Source organism: Macaca thibetana, chromosome 5 (genome assembly GCF_024542745.1).
Source record: "Macaca thibetana thibetana isolate TM-01 chromosome 5, ASM2454274v1, whole genome shotgun sequence".
Classification (NCBI taxonomy): domain Eukaryota; kingdom Metazoa; phylum Chordata; class Mammalia; order Primates; family Cercopithecidae; genus Macaca; species Macaca thibetana.
In genome coordinates, this window is record NC_065582.1 from 51,219,840 (window position 1) to 51,228,772 (window position 8,933).

At 40.9% G+C, this 8,933-nt stretch overlaps 1 non-coding gene across 1 annotated transcript; it reads right to left on the reverse strand.

Moving 5' to 3' along the window:
- Positions 1-1,726: 1,726 nt before the first annotated feature.
- On the reverse strand, positions 1,727-1,788 carry LOC126955833 (U7 small nuclear RNA). The gene has a single exon (XR_007726121.1). It is a non-coding gene; the product is annotated as a U7 small nuclear RNA (small nuclear RNA).
- Positions 1,789-8,933: the final 7,145 nt, after the last annotated feature.

Here is an 8,933-nt window from a genome sequence, read left to right on the forward strand (position 1 = left end):
ACTTAGCCCAACAAAGGTTAATACTCACCCACAAATGTTAATGCAGAATTTCTAGTTGGACAGCTTGACTCCAAGGGGCTAGACCTGGGCCCCTTCCATTAAGTGACTTTACCCTTTCTAAAATTTTCACTTCCAGATGCATGGACTAAAGAGAGTGGGTTTGGGAAATTTCTTGGAATATTTTAGGAGTATGGTGTGAATGAGGCTTCTGTCACTTCTGGCTGCATTCCAGGGCTTGCTGTCAGTCATATGGCCAACTCAGCTGCAAGGGAGCCTGGGAAGTAGAGAGACACACACTGTTGTAGGCACACTCTAATAGTTCCTGGGCCCCTCATGCAGTCAGTAAGTAGAAAAACCCCAGAGACTACAAAACCTACGTTAGAAAACATGTCTGGCAAATTACTTTGAAATCCTGTAGGTGTTTTAGGACAATTCAAGAATGTTTCCAAACTTCTTCATGGAACTTTTTGTTTATCAATTTGTAGATCTTAAGGTATTTCATATAAATTATATATATATATATATATATATATATATATATATATAATGTATATTTTTGTTTTGAGATGGAATTTCACCCTTCACCAAGGCTGGAGTGCAATGGTGCAATCTCGGCTCACTGCAACCTCCTCCTCCTGATTTCAAGCGATTCTCCTGCCTCAGACTCCCTAGTAGCTAGGATTACAGGTGCGTGCCACCAGGCCTGGCTAATTTTTGCATTTTTAGTAGAGACGGGATTTCACTACATTAGCCAGGCTGGTCTCAAACTCCTGACCTCAGGTGATCCACCTGCCTCGGTCTCCCAAAGTGCTGGGATTACAGGCGTGAGCCACTGTGCTAGGCCAGCATTTCATAATTTTACTGAGACAGCAATAATCAAAAAACAAATGTAACCTTGGCTGGCAAAATCTTCAAGGGTCCCCACTCTTGAAATTGAGAACAACCTTTAATAATGAAGTCAACAGTTAATTGTGCTTTTACAAGATGAAGGTTAACTGATGAGGATAAATGAGCTATGAATGTATTTATTGGTGCTCAAAGCAATATTGGTATCACCATGAAATTTTTTGGTAAGAAATTCAAGGAAGTTGTTTATTTGCTATACTAATGCAGGGACTAACAACTGTAATACTCCTGCTGAGTATGTCACTGACTAGACCACAAATACCTGACACTAGATTTCATGCTTTATTTATTTATTTGTTTTTGATAGGGTCTCGCTCTGTTGCCCAGGCTGGAGTGCAGTGGCACAATCATAGGTCACTGCAATCTCAAACTCTTGGGCTCAAATCATCTCTCCTCCCCAACCTCAGCCTCCCTAGTGGCTAGGACTACAGGTGTCTTCCATCACGCCCAACTAAGTTTTTGGGTTTTTTTGTAGAGACAGGGTTTCACTATGTTGCCCAGGCTGGTCTCAAACTCCTGGCCTCAAGCAATCAACTCCCAAAGGGTTACGATTATAAGTGTGAGCCACTGGGCCTGGTCTAGGTTTCATACTTTAAATATTGCCTTTATTTTCCTAGTGAATACCATGTACTTTCAATTATTGCACTTGTTACTGGTAATTTACAGAGGACCATTACATTTCACATTACTAGTAACTTGAAAAATTATCAGATTTATAGCAAGTAAAGCATATTATATCTGTCCCAATTGGTGGTTGTGGCCTAGTAGAAGTGACTGGGTTTTGTTGTTGGTGGTGTTGCTATTTGGTTTTATTTTTGTGGGAGGATTTCTGGTAAAAACTAGAAATCCTGCTAGACAAATTCTGAAAGAGCTGCAACTCTTGACTATGGTATTTATTAATCTCGGCCTTATTATTTTTGCTGTGTAATTTTGGGCAAATTATTCTAACTCTGCAAGTCTCAATTTCTTCATCTAGAAATTGAGGATGAAAATATTGACCTTTTCTGGAAAGGTTCCTGTAAGATAATACAGTTAAAGGACTTAGTATGGTTGACTGACATATTGTTCCTCCAAATGTTAACTCTAATAGTAATAAAAACAATCTTTGTAAGTGTTATTACTATTATCTTGGTCCCAATTTATTTTTCTTTAAAATGAAGACAATAATATCTGCACTGCCATGAGAAGTAAAACAGTTATATATAAAATGTGTGATATGCAATAGTCAATCAATTGAAATTGTTTCACTATCCCTTTCTAGCCAAAACAGAACCCAGATTTCTCTCTACATTCGGTTACAGGACCTTTAGACTCATTAATAGTCCTTTGGATTCTGAATTTTAAAGACTATTTTTGTAAATTTTCAGTGTCGAATGAGAGATACTTGGTGTTTAGTATTTCTTTGATCAATTTCCACAACTTTATCCATTTGTGAGTTATTGAGTTGGTTGTATCTGTTATAAACCACTCAAATTGTGAATATATGGACTATCTAGAAGGCAACATAGACTCTTCATGTGTTTACATGGAGTTAGGTTTAGCTGACCTAAAGCCATGACTTCTCTAATTCTAGAGATAGATTTGCTTCTTGTTTTTTGTTGCTTGTACATAGAAGATCTATTATCTGTTTTGACAGCCATATATACAAATATGTTCTGATTTATCAAGAATCTTAGATTTTCTCTGTGCTGTATTCGGATTTAGCATTCATGTTATGCTACCCTGGGTAATGGCCATGGCCATTGCCCAGGGATATAATTAATAAGCATTCAATCATTTGACAACAGTATTAGACACCCAAGTCAGCAGACTATCAAACTACAGCAAGTCACAGGACTACAGGCATTGACAGTTCCTATATCAATGTTAAATCTTTGAAAAGAAGATTTAACTAATGATTTGAAGTAAAGAAAATAAGTAATTCCTTTGGGAAAATGTCTTCAGACCTTCTGAATTTAAATATAGTTAATGCAATAGTAAACTGATTTTTCCTTCAGAATCGGTGGTGTTTTCTACTGAACTGTTGGTTTTGCAGCACTAGATTAAATTGAAATCCTCAACTGTACTGAAGAAAGAAGTAGAGGATCTGAGTAAGTTCAGCTGCATCTCTACTTTATTCTTGGGGTAGAGACTGCTCTTGAAAGAAATTCCTGCTGCCTTGACAATTTCCCTTTCTCTTTTGGATTATGGAAATCACTACTACAGTAGACTTGTTATTCTTGTTCTGCATTGCAGTCTTTCTCCCCATCTGTGTTTCTTTCTTAATTAGGATTATCTGCCATCTCTCACTACTAAAAGTTAGGTAAAAGTCATGATTCTCCAGGCTTCTAAGCAGCAACATGATCAGTAAGACCAGCTTCTGGCAGGAAAATGAAATTGTTTTTAATGTTAAACAAGGTAACTGCGGGATTCCACCTGCAGCCCAAGTATCACTGGGAACTGATAAAAGATGAAGTCAGGATATTACTCTCTGATCAAATGGATTGCCTTTCAACATAGCTTTTTAAAAAGAATCTCATCCCAAAAGCCACACAGCTGTAAGCCCAAGATGTAGTAAGAAATGAGCCGCTTATCGGAATTGGAGATTAGCTAGAGCCTCATTAGGGATCCAGGCAGGGTAAGCCACAGAGAGGCAGCTGTATTTTTCTGCGGATGGGCCTGAACCTTGGAACGGATGCATTTTGGGGAAATGCAATTTTATTTTGGGCCACATTTGCCTAAGGAATAAAATGTTCCAAGAGACTCCAAATACCATTTCAGGGAATTTTAATGTACTAACCTAAATTAGCTAACTTATTGGGAAAGAGGCTCTGTTCGTATTTACTGAGATGTCCAGCCTCAACTCTCAGAAGTGTCTGGAGGAGATGTGTATTACTCTAGTGAACTGGGAAGTTGTGGGAGGCTGGAGAATGGGGGCAATCTGGGGAAGATTACATCATGGTTCATCTCTCTCAGGTGAGGCTGATGCTTACTCTTCTTAAATTGCTACCGTGCAGGAATCAGCACGGTTGTGCCCTTGTAAAGTGAATGAAAACATGCAGAAGTATTAATCTTCAAAGGGCTTTCATTTTCTCAACATAAAGACTACCTTTCCTAGGCTAAAATTATGGTCTCTTAACCACACGAAGACCCGTGCTTTCCTTAGTAAAGCCTGTATTTAAGGAATGTTGACAAAGGTTAATGTCATGGGCTTATGTGTGTTTATTTTGCAAAACATCAATTTAAATATATAGAGCAGTAATATCTGTCCTAAGCAGTATGCACATAGCCCTCAGGAAAGTCGTTTTGCAACCCTACAAGAACATTCCTTCTATGGATCAATAACACACTTGGAGAGATGATTTCGATTCAAGTCATTTTCTTGCCTTTGGTTCCTCCTTTTCCAATGTGGTTCAAATGTAACGCAGCAGTGTTGTTGATTACACACACACACCACACACACCGACACCCACATCCACACACACTCAGAGTCAGTGAGAAAGTCTATGGGTAATTTTGACCTACAGTGCACTTCTTTCTTTCCCTGCAAAAGTTGCCAGGTGATCATACACAGCAGGAAAACATTAGAATGTGTAAATCGTAGAGAAAATCCACAGGGTAATCATTAACCTCAGGCAAGCAGCAGGCCTGTCCCTCACATTCTCGCATGCAATGCTGATGGAACAGGTGGTGTAAGGCAGTTACCGCCATGGTGGAAAGTAGGGAGCACATCTTAGAAGAAACCATGGTCTGTAATCATTTGGGGGCTGACAGTTGCTGAACAACTTCCCTAATGATACCTGACGCATGTCTTAATGCTTTACTCAGGCAGAAAGTAAACCACTTTACAACCACAGTAGGCACCATAACTCACTGCCAGCTTCCTATTTCATAATTCCTGGCGCTGGGTATGGGTGGAACATGCCAGGACTCTGTATTTATGGTTAACTTTTTAAAATTATTTAAATTCTTGAAATAAGTCTGCATGTATAGGTATAATCACTACTTTTTGGAATATGGTGGTTAGGGAGGAGAAGTGACGGGGAACCTTCTAGCCTTAGAAGAATTTGGATTCCTTCAGAAAAGTGCCCTATAAATTCAAAGGATAATCATCTGGGTCATTTTTGTCATTATTTCCATCTAAACAAGTTTCTAGATGTATGGTTGGACATAAAAATAATCTTGTGGAATGTAGTTCTTGGAGCCATGAGAAATGTGGGCAGACCCTGGGAAGAAATAGCATCCTATTGGTGATGTCTTCAGGGCTTGCTGACTCAGAAACTCAAAATGCAGAGCACAGGGAAGCTGTGTGAGATCCAAGAACCCTCTTCACTTTGCACAACTGCTTCCTCATATATTTGTGCCATCTGGTTGAACGTGATTACTGTGACTACCGACGAAAATAATACCCCACATTATCCACTTAGCTTCATTTGTCAGAACAGAGAAACAAAGCAAAAAGAAAATTTGCATTATTTCATGAAGATTACATGTATCAATGCGAGGTGATATGGTTTGGCTGTGTCCCCATGTGTTGTGGGAGGGACCCGGTGGAAGGTAATTGAATCATGGCGGCAGGTCTTTCCCAGGCTGTTCTTGTGATAGTGAATAAGTCTCACAATATCTGATAGTTTTAAAAAGGGGAATTTCCCTGCTCAAGCTCTCTCCTCTTGTCTGCTGCCATGTGAGACATGCCTTCCACCTTCTGCCATGACTGAGAGGCCTTCCCAGCCATGTGGAACTGAAAAGTCCAATAAACCTCTTTTTCTTCCCAGTCTCAGGTATGTCTTCATCAGCAGCATGAAAACTGATGAATACAGTAAATTGGTACCAGTAGAGTGGGGCACTTCTGTGTGACGCCCCTGGTGCCCTGCATCCCAGCCGCTCTAGCTGTTACTAAAAGGGGCCAAGGTATAGCTCAAGCTGTTGCTTCAGAGGGTGGAAGCCCCAAGCCTTGGCAGCTTCTATTGGTGTTGAGACTGTGGGTGCACCGAAGTCAAGAATTAAGGTTTGGGAACCTCCGCCTAGATTTCAGAAGATTTACGGAAACGCCTCGATGCCCAGGCAGAAGTTTGCTGCAGTGGCAGGCCCTCATGGAGAACCTCTGCTAGGGCAGCACAGAAGGGAAATGTGAGTTCAGAATCCCCACACAGAGTCCCTACTGGGGCACTGCATAGTGGAGCGGTGAGAAGAGGGCCACCATTCTCCAGACCCCAGAATGGTAGATTCACCAACAGCTTGCACTATGTGCCTGGAAAAGTCACAGACACTCAATGTCAGGAAAGGAGAAGCCAGGAGGGGGGCTATGCCCTGCAAAGTCACAGAGGTGGAGCTGCCCAAGGCCGTGGGAGCCCACCTCTTGCATCAGCGTGACCTGGATGTGAGACATGGAGTCAAAGGAGATCATTTTGGAGCTTTAAGATGTGACTATTGGCCGGGCGCAATGGCTCAGGCCTGTAATCCCAGCACTTTGGGAGGCCGAGAGGGGCGAATTACGAGGTCAGGAGATGGAGACCATCCTGGCTAACATGGTGAAACCCTGTCTCTACTAAAATACAAAAAAAAAATTAGCCGGGCATGGTGGCAGGCACCTGTAGTTCCAGCTACTCGGGAGGCTGAGGCAGGAGAATGGCGTGAACCTGGGAGGCAGAGCTTGCAGTGAGCCGAGATCGCGCCACTGCACTCCAGCCTGGGCGATACATCGAGACTCCATCTCAAAAAAAAAAAAAAAAAAAAAAGATGTGACTATCCCACTGGATTTTGAACTTGCGTAGGGCCTGTAGCCCTTAGCCCTTTTGTTTTGGCCAATTTCTCCCATTGGGAATGACTGTATTTACCCAATCCCTGTACCCACATTGTATCTAGGAAGTAACTAACTTGCTTTTGATTTTACAGGCTCGTAGGTGAAAGGCACTTGCCTTATCTTGGATGAGACTTTGGACTGTAGACTTTTGAGTTAATGCTGAAATGAGTTAAGACTTTGGGGAACTGTTGGGAAGGCATGATTGGTTTTGAAATGTGAGGACATGAGATTTGGGTGGTGCCAGGGACAGGATGATATGGTTTGGCTGTATCCCCACCAAATCTTATCTTGAATTCCCATGTGTCGTGGGAGTAATGCAGTGGGAGGTGACTGAATTTTGCGGACAGGACTTTCCTGTGCTCTTCTTCTGATAGTAAGTAAGTCTCATGAGATCTGGTGGTTTTACAAAGGGGAGTTTCCCTGCACAAGCTCTTGTCTCTTTTCTACTGCCATGTGAGATGTACATTTCACCTTCTATCATGATTGTGAGGCCTCTCCATCCATGTGGAACTGTGAGTCCATTAAACCTCTTTTTCTTCCCAGTCTTGGGTATGTCTTTATCAGCAGCATGAAAACTGACTAATACAGAAGGAGAACATCTCATTCAGAAGACTACCGTGATAAACCTTAGGGATGAGGAGGATAAACTGTGGTCAGTGTGTTTTAGTAGCCAAAGGTCTTGGCTAAATTGTATTCTTAGAAAGGCAGAAGCTGTTTGAGGCTCTGTTTGTTTGCTGAACACGACTGGAATGTGTTTGAATATAAAAAATATGCAATAGGTGCTGAGGTAGTGAATTGACTCCTCATGTAAAGGAAAGAATGAGAAATTTTTGAGGAAAACCTGGGGGAGAGGAGAGAAGGATCCAAAGTCAAGATATTGCAGTAAGAAAGTGAAAAGTCAAAAGAAAATAATCTTCCATGGAAGTTTAGCTGAAGCAGGGTTTTAGAGGCAAGAATATCTGATAAATTTTAAATTATTTGATGTAGGGTGCAAAATGTTAACCTTCTTCTCCATCTTCTTTATGCAAATGTTAGAAAATCTGTCAGAGGCATTTAAACCAGAGCAACTCCATCTTGAATTGCGGCTAGGTAGAATAAGGCTAAACCCCCTCGGCTGCATTCCCAGATAGATAAGGCATTCTTAGCCACAGGATGAGACAGGAGGTCAGCACAAGATGCAGGTCATAGAGACCTTGCTGATAAAACAGGTTGCAGTAAAGAAGCTGGCCAAAACCTACTGAAACCAAGGTGGCGACTTGAGTGGCCTCTGGTTGTCCTCACTGTTATACTCTGACCAGTGACATGACAGTTTAGAAATGCCATGACAATGTCAGGAAGTTACTTACATTGTCTGAAAAGGGAGGCATGAATAATTCACCCCTTGTTTAGCATATAATCAAGAAATAACAATAAAAATCAGCAACCAGCTACCCTTGTGGCTGCTCTACTTCTGGAGTAGCCATTATTTTATTCCTTTACTCTCTTAATAAACTTGCTTTCACTTTACTCTGTGGACTCACCCAGAATTCCTTCTTGAGTGAGATCCAAGAACTCTCTCTTGGGGTCTGGATCAGCACCACTTTCTGGTGACAAATCTACATTTCACACTTATGGGGGGTGTGTGTTTGTGTGTATTCCATAAGACCACTCAGAGAAGTAACAAGTTCTGCACCCAGGTTTTCTCAGAGAGAGCAAAAAGTGCATTTACTGACCACCTCAGTATCAAGAAGATTAGGAAAAAGCTAACCTAATTCTTTCAGTTACTGGAGAGAAATCAAACCAAAGCAAGTTTTGGGGGGCAGGGAGGATACTAACTCCAGCCTGAGAAAGAAAATGCCTAAGTGCAATTAAAATGAAAGACCCTGAAGGAAAGGAAAGAGATGATAAAATTATTTTAATTATCATTATTGTAATTATTTTTAAATAGAGTCAAAGATTTCCACATTGCTTGTTTCAATGTTGTCACTATTTTCTTTTCTAAGCCTCTTCTGATTATCTTAATACTTAACACATCTGAACTCAGAACTCACCTTTTATCCCACTAGAGATTTTAGTTTAGAGTTGAAATAACAATCTTGGTGCTATCATGATTTGCCAACTCAAACAAGATGAGAAGAGATCAAATACATAATAGCCAAGTAGGATATGTGGAGATGTTTATTGAGTTGCATCACATTCTGCTTTTCTGTTGATGTTCTTCCTTTTGTTTGTTTTTGAAGACTAGGGGACTTCTTGGCTCATCTGA